Genomic DNA, 13,468 nt, shown 5'->3' on the forward strand with positions numbered 1-13,468 from the left:
AAGTAAGAAATGAAAAATATTTCAAGTACACTTCGAGATAAGATACAAATTAGTCTCATTTTAAAAATAAAAATATCTTTTCGTTAGCCGAGAATGTAAGTTGGAAAGTAAATGAATGAATGATCTGACAAATCTATCTCCAGAAAAAGTTAAGTTCTTTTTTTTTCGATTAGACAATTAATTTCGCTAGGTTCGAGTTACCGTCGAGTCGATTCGAGCCACACATGCAGAAGAATTACTATTAATTATCTCGAGTCTCGATATTTTTCCGAAGTAGGATCGTAAAGAGATCGTAGTTAGAAATACGGCATTGCGAATCTAACGGAACAAGTACTATTCTATCAGTGGACGAGCGTTGAAAGGATAGGTGAATAAAATAAAAGGATGGTAGTTGGATACCTACTACCGGGACAAGTTAGTACTAACGTGTCATCAAGACGCAAAAGAGAAAGATAAAGAAGAGGAAATGAAACTGATCGCGATAAGAGAAAGAGAAAGAAAGAAGCTAAGAGTATTAAAAAAAAAAAAAAAATTGAAAAAAAAAAGAATAATGAATAGAGAACATCGAATTGATTCGATCGAGAGAAAAGTCGATCGTATTCTTCGTCTTCTTCTTCGTGCTGTCGTTCTCCTCTTCCATCGAGGACACCGTAAAATGGCTAAGTTTCTTCTCGAGTTTCGCAGCGTTGATTTACGAGTAAGCGTATCGCGAACTAAAAGTCTTCGAAGCACTGATCTCTGAGACTCCGTCCATTAGACCCCACTTACGGAACGTGATCACGCTCGTACCGTGAATCCAACTACGGAAGGGTATGCAAGAAGAACGAAGATATTCATTCGGACTAACTTCTTTCGTATCGAATTCTTTCAAAATTTCTTTTTATCCACGTGGTTGTTTTTTCCTTTTATCTCAATTTTAAACCACTAGAAAAAATGTACGATCTCTAATATTCAATAATTTAATAATAAATCTAACGACATTTTTTATGGATAAGTGTAACCGATAAAAACAAAAAATTGTATAATCGAATGAACGGGTAACATGTTAGTTTAAATCATAAATAAAAGTCGGAATTATAAAAGGTGTGATATAACATAGGTAATAATATTTTAATTAAAAATTTTATGACCGGTCGTATAATACGTGTTAATTAATTTTAGAATAAACGATTTATGCATCGAAACTGTTACAATGTTGACGTAATACCGATATCAATTGGATATTACAAAGTTTAACGAAGTAAAATAATTAAAAGATAAAATCTAGATTTTTCATATTTAGCAATTGCCAAATATTACATCATCTATTTAAACATTCATTCGACGAGGAAAGGTCAACGTATATATATATATATATATATATATATATGGCGATTATAAAAGTGAAAACCAGCACGGTGCATTAATTTCCCTTTCTCTTACCACGATCCGATCCCTTCTCTTATATCCTCCGAAAGGAAGTAGTAGGTACATAAGTACGTTACATACCTTGACCAGAAGGGAAACTCGTAATTTCGTCGTCTCGACCAAACCGAAATTACGAGATCTTCCGATCTTCTCTTTCGAAATTCGCAACCAGGAGAGTAAGTATGGTTACAAAAAATAAACCATCGAAATAAAAATTACCGAAAATAAAAGTAAAAAGAAAAAAGAGGGAACAAACAAACAAACAAACAGAAATGAGAAAGCAAGAGATCTCTCTGAGATGGAATGCACGTGAAGTAGCTACGAAAATCTTAATACCTACCTGGCGTTGAGTTATGTCTGCTGAGATACATCGAGCATCTCTCTCTTTCTCTCGATTCGTTGATCGAGCCGTCCTTAAATCTGTCATTCTTTCGACGTACGACGGGACAAGTAGAAGCCCGTAGACGGATCCCAGTGGAAGAAGAAGAAGAAGAAGAAGAAGAAGAAGAAGGTTTCAAAGAAAGGAGGTAAAAAGAGAGAAAAAAGGAAAATGAAAAACCAAGACAAGAAAGAGACAAGAGAACGAAAGAGGAACCTTTGGTGGTGGGAGGAGATTGAACGGGGCTAGTGACGGCAGGAGGGTGGGAGGGAGGTAATAAAAAGGAACATTGCACGTCTTTTCTTCCAATGCATAAGCGTGCCTTGGTACAGGCATTAACTTCCCCCCTGTCCTTCTCTTTGACTATCATTCTCTCTCTCTCTCTCTCTCTCTCTCTCTCTCTCTCTCTCTCTTTCTTTATTTATTTCTTTCTCACTTTATTTCACTATATTTCTCTTTCTCTGTCCTTCCTCTTCAGCGTGACTATAGTCACCGGATTCTCTTTTAGGGAGCGTGCTAAGGCTGCCAGATGAAAGTATATAACCGGTTCGCAGCTGCAGCCAGACCAGAGACTGGTCATCGGCACAACCGGCGAGAGCACACGATCCAACACACGCGACAGACCGCACGTATACACATACACATGACATGGCACATACTACGTGGCGCCAGGGGCGGATTCACCAGCTTCGACTTCACCTTCCACTACTGCTCCTCTCTACTACCGGATAGTAGTTCATGCACAAAAAAGGAAGGATTAACGGAGCTTTTTGCCAGATTGCTCTGTTATCGCGCGAAAGAGAAACCAAGAGATAGATGCACTTCTTCCTTTCAATTTCTTTTTTTTCATCTTTTCTAAACTCCTCGCGCGTTGGTACTGTGGTGACCCCGCAAATTCGTATTAAGGATCTGTTTGTCTTTGTAACTACTCGAATCTTGAAAAATCATACTTCGGTTAATTATATAATTTATATTGTAATTATAATCCTACGTACGAAAACGTTAAATATTAGATCAGCGTTAAATATCTATTCGATTCCCAAACTAGTGAAAGTATAAAACGATTGGAATATCGACCTTTGGAAGGATGCATGTTTCTACCGTTATTGCGTAGCAATGAACAAAAAAAAAAAAAAAAAAAAAAAAAGGAGAGGAAAAAGAAAAAAATAGAAAATCAAGCAAGTAAGCTCGTTAAACAGTTTTATTTGCCGTAAATTTTGAGAGCGGTTAACGGATAGATAGATGCTAGACGGTTATCGTTTACATTAGCATTCCCCATCGCAAATACAATCGAGCGTGGCCACGATTTGTGCTGGCTAAGTTCAATGCTTGACGTTGATTAACTTACGCGTAACATGTTGAATTTTTTTTTCTCTTTATGTTTTTACGATTGGATAAAAAAAGTTGAAATGAATGTATGTTAATATTATGCTATTTAAACCATTACTTGTCACTCGTATTTCAAAGATAAGAAAAATAACATCTTCTTTCTTAGGAAGATCGCGTTGCGTTAGGAACAAAGTTACATTTGAATCCAATCGTAAAGTTACTCTTTGATTCATCGAAACGAAACGATTACGGTTGTATCTTTTAAAACGGGCAAAAAAAATAAGCTTGCGGACTCGCTTAATATTTCCTGATACCGTTGGATTAAGTGGTCTCAAGTTCAGCCTGAAATTTCATAGAAATAATCTCTTCATCGCGCATAAGCATTTAACGAGTTCGTTCACTCGAAGGCATATCTCCTTTCGAAGGTATCCTCGTCAGCGGGGAATGAGGAATGCTTCGCATTGCGGTAAACATCGACCGAGTAATCTGCTTATCGCAATGCTTGCCGCGAACAAGAGAGATAGCAATAGATAAAGATAGATAGAAAGAGAGATAGAGAGAGAGAGAGAGAGAAAGAGAGAGCGAAAGAGAGAAAATAAACAATTTAAAAATGCGTCCCTGTTGAAAGAAAGCAAAACAGGGACGATTACTACAGACGTTGACAGAGCTCCTGGTAAAGAAAATTTGAGGGTACCTTAATATGTGTGCCTCGCGTTATAAACAGATATTACATGATAAAAGATTTCTTCAAAGCTCACGATTGAGTTTTAAGAAGTTAAACATTGTTGACACACTTTCGAAAGAAATTCGTTTGATTATTATTTCGTCATATTTCTTTAAATCTCGTTGATAATGCTTTAAGAAAAGAAAAATAATATATTATTTGATTCGTTTTATTTACGATCATCCAGTTGCGTATACCCGGATATATTCTTTCTTTTTATGTTAATGTGTTAGGGTTTACGTAACGTTTATACTTTAACCGAGATTATGCGTTCCAACATGCAAGAAGAATTTTTACGATTGGACACAGACTGGAGATACAAACGAGGTGTCTGTCGTCTTATATCCGAACGGATAGTCGAGTAATTGTGTAGGCGTATAGGTAGGCATACCTACGTCGGAACTAAAGATTATGGGTTAAATGAAATTTGATGATATGTCTCGCGTAACAGGTAAAATCTACTTTTCATTCATTATACAACATCTCGAAGACGAGTAGTGGCCATACGGATTAGTGAAAGGTATATCTATCCTACTAGATAATATACGATATTCTTGCCACAATGTTCTCTCGATCGTGATCCTAATCGGGTCGTTCCTCTTATCGAATTTTCTTTATATAAAAATGATGAAAAAATTACACTTGCTAATTAAACGAACAAAATTCTTCTTATTTGTTAATAACAATAATCTCGTCGCGACAAAGATAAGACGTTCAATTTTATAATAAATTAAACGACATTTTTTTTCGAAAGTTCATACAATAATTTAATGATAGTATTCGAAAAATAATATTATCCCGAACGGATACATATGTATTTAAGTTTTTTCTCAAATATTTTCCAATAACATCCGATGTCTTTTCTCCGTTGAAGGAAAAGGAATCAAGACGGGACAAATTCGCGGGCTATCGTGAGAGAGGATCGAAAATACTCACCGTGTTCGGCGCACGGTCGAAGAAGAAAAGATCGGTAGGACCGATTCCTTGGTCCCGAAGCAAATTCGTCCGGTAGCGAGGAGGGTTCCGTCGATCCGAGCATGAAGTGCACAGAGGAGAAACTTGGAGGACGAGAAGGAACGAGGAAGAGAGAGAAAAAGGGAGAGAAAGAAAGAAAGAAAGAAAGAAAGAAAGAAAGAAGAAGAAGAAGAGGTGAGGAGGCAATGTCGCGCCCAGGTGCCCGACCGGCCTTTGCCGAACTCTTCCGTGATGGGACTTAGCAAGGAACAAAAAGAGAGAGAGAGAGAGAGAGAGAGAGAGAGAAAAAGTAAAAAGAGATTATTTCTGTCTCTATCTCTCTCACTCCAATTCTCTTTCGTTTCTTATCCATGGCATTGGCCATTAACGATTGCCGTGCGGCGTATCATCAGGGGCCACGGTAATGGGGCCTCTTACGTGTCCGCGAGGACCCAGTCGACGGTCGCGCGTCCACCGAAAGTTCCCCGTGCAAGGCTCGCCTTCTCGAGCGAGCACTCGATTCTCGAGCACGTGATTTACGAGAGAATCGGTTGGTACGTGAGGAGAGACAACAGTCCTGCTCCTTCTCTTTTTCTCTTCCTTCTCTTTCTCTTTCTCTCTCTTTATATATATATACAGAAGTACATATATACATACTTATATATATATATTTCTCTCTCTCTTTCTTTCTTTATATATACACACATACATAAATATATATATATATATATATTTCTCTCTCTCTCTCTTTCTCTCTTTCTCTCTCTCTCTCTTTCACTGTAAGGTCCACCACTGGCTCGTCTCGCGAGTTCGTCGTCCAACTCGCTCGATCGTTCGTTCGTTCGTTCGTTCGCTTGCTTGCTTGCTTGCTTGCTTGCTCGCTCTCGCCTGGTGCTGGTGGCTGGCTGGCTGTTCGCTTGCCTTCTTTGCCGTGCCTCGTGAGTCGGACGAGAGAATCCGGGGAGAGACTCCGGCTTCCAGTGATGGAGAGACGTGCTCTCTTCGTGTCGCGCTAAATGGTGATCGTGTACTCCGAATGGTGACGGATAAATCGCTAAGGCCGAAGACTGCACGAGCAAGTCTTTGCCATTTTACGAGCGAAAGCCTTTCTCCTTGTTTTCAAACAGCCACTGCTGGTGATACCTATCTTTACTTCGATCGATTTCACGAGTGTGAGTGCGTGTATGTGTACAGGCGGGCGGGTGTGTATGTGTATATGTATCTTTTTGTGCGCGCACCCGCGCGAGCTCTTATGTATATTATCGTCGATTAGCAAACGGTGCTTATTTCGATCATTTTTCACGTCGACTGCTATTGAATAACTCCTTCGCGTATATGTGTGTGTGTGTTGTCTTAGTGATCGATCTAGAACTTGAAAAATATTTGTTAAGTCCTTGGAGAGTAAAAGTGATATTGTTCGTCGTTCGTCGACGAAAAGTGAAATTCATTTTTTGAATTTTAAACATTCAGTTTTATCGGTCTTGTATAATTATTTCATAATTAATTGATTTGTACCGAACATTGTTATTATTTAGTGTAATTACATGATTGCAATTTAGAGGTACCGTTTTTCTTTTAAATTCCAATATGGAGAAACGTTTGACTCGTACGGTATTCTTATAGAGAAGTACTCGATCGGACGAAAGATTCGATAGTGATCGATGCAATTTATGGGATAGCCCATTCGTACGTACGTGCTCGTTATGTTCTTCAGTGGAAACGATCGATTCACCTAGTTTCGCTGATCGTTACGATCCGATCGTGACCGATCTTGCGGTTTCCGTACGGGGAGGCGTGTTCGTTTAACGTCCCTGCACACTGCAAGTACGTTTGGCATTTCGATTTCAAAATTCAACCGATGCTCTCGCTATCATCCTCGTTTTTATTCTAACGAAATTTATACTATCGTTTTATCCAATCAATATAGAATTTTGTTCAAACATATTTTTCATGACAATTTTAATTAAAATTATTATCCGATTTTTGAAAAATTTTGACTAACAAAAGATCGAACTTAAAATGTCAAACGGAATGCTATCGTGACGCATACAACATTTTAAAGTTGAAGGTCGCCTTTTGATTCTCGAAATACTATATTGCTGACTACCACTAGGTTATTTTTAAACTCGTGAAATGCGTCTCGGGCTAAGATTTGCATATATATATATATATATATATATTTAACTAGCCTTCTTTTCAATAAAACAAAGAAAATTAGGATAGTTACTTAATATGACGATGAAAAGTATTTTATAAAAATGTAATTATTATTTATAAAGTATTACATTATGAAATTTGTATATTCAGACTAGCCTCATTTTTATTTACTTTGTACTACCTCGTCGTTTTAAGTAAATTTGAAAAAGAAGAATGATAAAATCGAAAAAATCTTGCTGCTTGCTACAAAAACCAATAGCAATATCTTTTCTTTGTATTTCGAGAAGAAAAATAAACGAAATCCGAGTTATCTACTTAGCTTAAATATTAATGCAAATTCGCGGCAAGAGAAAAGTAGTTTTCTTAAAAGCTCTCTATGTAATATTAAAGGAGATCGCGAGAATACAAAATGAAAGGGACAGGATACTTTTTTAAGACTAATGAAAGTCACTGACATTATTAACGAGTTTATCATTAAATTGTACATATGTCGGAATAACATTTCGTTTATACTTAAATTTTCATTTTTAGCATTACAACGTGTGTGAGTTATTTAAATGGTTTATCACTAATGACGTCAGAAAGAAGAAGAAGAAGAAGAGTAATAAAAAAAGGCAGGATGTTATAATGAAGAAGTTTTTATTCAAAAATAAGAGAAAAGTGACCGACTGAAGTGTAGGTAACTGGCAAGATACTTCGTTAACCGAGACAACGTATAATATCCGTAATACGGATAAAGTGGTAACCGTGTTATATAATGTGACGAGTGAAACTCGATATCGGATGTGCTTTTTTACGATGATGTGTTCGGCGTTGCCGTGAAAAATACCGGAAACGGTGCCAATCCCATGGGAAGTGATGTCTACCTATTATGGCAGAACCGCTTTCGAAGAAATTCGTCAGAGCTAAGGTAAACGTTTAATTAACATTTAATGTACCTTACGTATATATATCGTTATATATCATGTCATAATCTCTCATCGTACAAATTGAAAAAGAATCTCTACAAAAATCGTTAGTATAAAAATGAAAATCGATAAAAGAACGTTATAACTATTCTCTCTTTTTTTTCATGCACTTTACTATTTTAAATACTACGAAATATACGAGGAATCCAAAGGAATTCATGAAGGAATTTGCGAAATTCACGACTAAGGTTTTGTCGAAATCCACGAGAACGGTAGAAAATGTTGCACGTATTGCACGTATTGCACGTTGGGTAACTCGACTATGGCTCCTCTCTAATTTTACAGCAAAATCGTGTTGGTATTTCCTTCTCACTCACTCTCTATCCACATATCTAATAAATACATATACACACGTACACACATGTGCATATAAAAGTTACGATATGTCGTGAACATGACGTTGACATATACGAAGCTTTTAGCTGACGACAATGTTTCGTTGGAAGCCTTTTAAGCGTAACTCTACCACCAAATATGTAATTTTCATGTACGATTTTATAGCATATGTTTTTTTTTTTCGTATTGTTCCATCTCCAATTTGTCTCCTTCTCTCTTTGGCAAGCTCATCTTTTTCGGACCCACCATTATTTCTTTTTCTCTCCTCTTTCGATCGATGAGGTTTCGAGCTCAACAACGATCGTGAGCACGCACGCGATCGGCACACGTTTGCTCATTCGCGCGAAAGCTCTCTTTCGAACTTGTGCGTGAGTCACGTGACCATGGTGAGCCAGAGACGTGCGCACGTGCGAAACTGCGATTTTCTCGCCCACCTTTCCACCTGACACCTGCCGACCATTTACTTCTTCATTCTTCACGGAATACTTTCTCATTACTTTCCATTATTTATTAAACGTTCCCCCAGCGTGACAATGAACATTTTCTCTTTTTTTTACATTCCGAGTCATGCAATGATAATCTTTAAGATATTGCTAAAAGTTTTTATTTAAATATAACTCCATTAACTTTAATTATTTGCTATTTTGAGTTAATTAGAGATTGTTTTTAAAGAGAGAAAAAAAAAACAAACAAAAATTGCGAAATTTATCGGGCGTATATTTCATTTAAAATGAAGATATATATTATCGTATCAGAGTGGATCAATCTATATACATTCGTATTAATGTCAATGAATGAATTATTTCCGTTTCGTATCGAATGAGCAATTATGTCTATAGTATTTAACAGAGTCGAATGAAATAACTTTGACCGAAAAAAAGATAGATGATCTTCTTGGATGGGAGGCAATGTGACGCGTCGATAATAAAAGCAACAAAACTTTTTTTTTTTAACTCGTGAACGCATCGAATCGGATCGAATGGATTTTTCACTCTTTCAATTTCCATGACTATTCGCGGAAACGTCCGGTGGATATGTTCAAACTCGATTAGCCTTAAGGAACTTCTCTTGGAGTGCAGGATCATTTTTCTAAACGCGCTGTGCGGACCCGAGTCGTGCGTCATGTGGTGCGAGAACCATTCCGGGAGGAATTTCTTTGTCTCATTCTTCCCATATGCAAGCACGTAGGATTTGGTGGGGGTATACCTTTCATTTCTTCGAGATTCCTTTTCTACATGACATATAAATGATGATATTTAAATAGGGAATATGCGATTTTAGATTTATACGAATATATCGTAATTTTATTATGTCAAATTAATAAGGAAATATAAAATGATATGTCAGATACTCCTATTTTTTTATCAGATAAAATTTTATTACAAAAAAAAGTAATAATTATTATTATTAAAATAACGATATATCATGTCTCGATAAATAAGAACACTATGATCGCTCAGTGATTCTGCCAATTGTAATAAAAGATTAAAAGAACATTATATCGTAGGTATTCTAAGGAGAAGTGATTTTAGCAAAAATGAAAGGGTTAACCATCCGTAAGCTATTATATGAAGGGAATAAACGGTAAATCTTGTCGCACTTTTGCACGAGAGTTTCTTTAAGCATGCGCGCGTGTACAATTGATTATCGGCTGGAATAAAGGTTGAAAAAAGTGCTGCAAGAAGTAACGCGAGAAGATTTATAAAGAAGCATCCCGGTATATCATATTGAGCTAACCTTTAATTACCGCGATATAAACACACCCCGTATACCCACCCTACTACCACGTCTTTCCATATTTTTTCTTTTCTTTTCCTTTTTTTTTTTTTTATTTTTTACGGTTTCCTTCGTTATTCGCATCGAGTGTTTCGAACGGCGTATCGCGTTACTCTTCCATTTTTTTTCAATTTTTATTTATTTATTTTTATTTTATTTTATTTTATTTCTTTTTAATATTTCCCTTTTCTTATTTTTTTCATCATCGAACGAACAAGCATCCAGACTCTTCCGTCTTTTCATGCGCACGTGTATAAAAAATATATGCCCGCAGCTTCTTTATTTCTCTGTTTTATCTTCTTACCTACCTAACCGCCCCCCCGCCCTTTCTCACTCTTTTTCTCTCTCTTTCTCATGAGACTTTGAGTGGAGATGTACTCCGTTAGGCACGTAGCCTTTCGTACGTAACTCTTTCACGGTTAGCCTCTACCCCGGGTGTTATCGATTATCGCGCTGGCAACGTTATTAAATAGCACCACATGAAGATTCCTTATATCGTGTGGCACGAGGTATCGCTTCGACTTACTTGCTTATCTTTTTAGGTAAATAAAATGTGACACGTCGAGTACCATATAAAAGAAAAATAATTCTTTCGTACTGGTATTTATTAATTAACAAAATTACAAATTGATTACATTAGATTTGATACACATTTTATACTGATAACTTTAGGTTGAAACAAAATTCGGAAATATAGGGGGTATTTTCTTCTTTTTTCTCGAATTTTTAAATTAATTATTTTTATCCTTTTATTATTATTATTATTATTATTATTATTATTATATATTTAAAACATTTCGATATTTATATCGCGTTTAAAGGAAAAATCAAAGGAATTGAGAAAAATAAAAGCTAAGGTAATGAATTGACAGGTTTAATTAATTATGGAAACATTGCAAGAGTGATATAATTTCGATGTGAAAAGAAGAAAAATAAAGGAAACATGTTTTTCCTCTTTCACTTCCCTTTCGTCATTCGAAGGAGCAATTCTACGCGCGTGCTGACGATTTCTCGTAGGATCGCGTGCGCGCACGCGCAAAAAGCCTTTCACGCTCAGTTTCTTCGTCTCGCTTACTTGATTCCAAGGAATGAACAGGTCTCCCCCTATCTTCATATATCTTGACTCGCTAAACGATGAGTTTTATCGATTGCGGCATTGAAAGAAAAGAATGTGAACTTATGAACATACTGATGATTAGAATTAGAAAGAATGTTGACACACGTATGAACGATCGTTTAACTTCTTCTTCTTCTTCTTCTTCTTTATTTTCTTACAACACGATTAACAACGTTCTGTACATATGTTACATACGAATTTCAACGTAAGTTAAATCACATTTGCAAAAATTGTGGTACTTGTAATTATCTAAGAAGAAATATTTAATTAGTTTCATGATCAGTTAAGAAATTTAAATAATTTTCATATAAGTGCATTTTATAATAAGTTTTATTTTATTTGACGTGTTTCAGTTATTACGTGCTTTCGATGTTTTAATAGATAAACGTTCGTTGACATTTTTTCGATGTAGTTAAATTCAAGAAAATAAACAGGTGGCACTAGTTTATAGAAATGATGTTTATGATACAATCATAATATATGTAAATAATACTAATGATTTTAATAATATAATAAGGGTTTTAATTGAACGTAAAAGAGATAAAACATGTGATAAAAATTTGTAAAAAATAAAAAAGAAAAAACAAAAAAAAAATGAAGCTCTAATAAACTCGTTTATGTCGAGATTCGATATTCACGTTGGAATGATGAATTAATTAATCGTTCGTACAGGAAACATCGAGTCTTCTTTATAAAGAACTTGGAGAACATAAGTTCTGCGGAGGATTTATCGAGTTGAAGTTGCGATAACCTCGAGCGATTCCTTCCCGGCTCAAAATGGAATCCTTTTTGTCTTTGCATTATCGTAATCCTCAGATCGAGCTGAACGATCATTCTCAGCAGTGGTTCGTTCGCTCGTGCGAGTAGCGATTCGCTCCGGCACTTAGGCGCCAGGCTTACGTTCGTTATTTGCATATATGCAAATCGTATTTTCAAAGCTCAAGCCTAAAGGCACGCGCGAACGAGTGAGCGAGTCCTCTTCTTCATCTTCTTCATCTTCGAGATGATTTTTAAACCGCTAATGGATGTCAATCATTAAAGCATACACAGTGCCGAGTGCAGAGTGAGTAATAACGTTTCCACCCAACATTATCGCGTGACTTTAAAACACCTTCTAACGTTTCTCCTAATCGCTCTTAATCACGCAACCGAGATCATTACGAAAAACCTTCGGCGCATACCTAACATTTCTCTTATTCTTATTCTTTCGTTAAATTGTTCTATTCTTGATATGTTGATACTAGTAGAGAATGATAGATAAATTGTATTTTTATTGCATATTTTGTTATCATCAAAATTATATTTCGAGAAAATAATGTGCACACGCGAAAAAGAGTTACGTAAAAAAAAAATAAACTCCAAGTACTGTATCAAAATAAATAACAAATATTTTAGATATACATACGTGTATATTTGTTTTTTTTTTGTTTTTATTACTTCGATGTGTGGAAAATACTCTTCATATTTATTATTTTATAAATGAACATTTAAGAAATAATGTTAACACACGTGATTTATAATTTATAATGAATGATACTATTATAATGGATAAAGAAATTAGTTTATGAATGGAATCCATTTAATGATCTCTTTAGAGTTTTTATAATCTTTGTATTTACATCTGAAAACATATTTTATAATTGAAATAGGGCCATGTATTATATAAGGACTCTCATCGGTATTAGAGATCGTCAAGAAACGGTAGGGCGTTCTACGAAAAAAAAAAAAAATAGTAAACGGAAGCTTGTTTCACGATTGTATCTGAAGGGTTTGGAACTTAAGAAGATGACCTATACTCGTGGAATCTTGGAAGGGTCCGTAGTTGTTGTGTAGTATGCGTAAATGCTTTTGGATTCTTCGCGATGGGCCAACGGATTACTAAAAACGAGTAGAAATACCACTGAACGAACAACAAATAAGATCCTAAAAGCGGTCTCTCGTATCTTAGAAAATGATCTAATGTAAGTTATTTATAGTGAAGCGACGTTCTGCCAGTTCGAATGAAAAATGAAAATTTCATGAGATACGATTAAACGTAGAAAGAATTTTTCTTCTCTTAATAAACTGTAAAGAAGATTTTGAATTCTAAAGACAAATTTAGTTAAGAAAACATTTCTATTAAAATATATTTTCAATAGCCTTTATAACATTATTTTCAATAGCCTTTATAACATTATTTTCAATCGCTTTCTTACAATCCACGAATGTAAACTACTTCAATTTAAAAAGAAAAAGAAAGAAATCACATAATTTATGATCACCCATAATATTTAGAAATGTTGTGTAAAATCGACGTCATTGTATTCCTAATAAACCCCCCA

The sequence above is a fragment of the Polistes canadensis genome, unplaced genomic scaffold (genome assembly GCF_001313835.1).
Source record: "Polistes canadensis isolate GaletaPanama2010 unplaced genomic scaffold, ASM131383v1 scaffold_200, whole genome shotgun sequence".
In the NCBI taxonomy this organism is placed as follows: Eukaryota; Metazoa; Arthropoda; class Insecta; order Hymenoptera; family Vespidae; genus Polistes; species Polistes canadensis.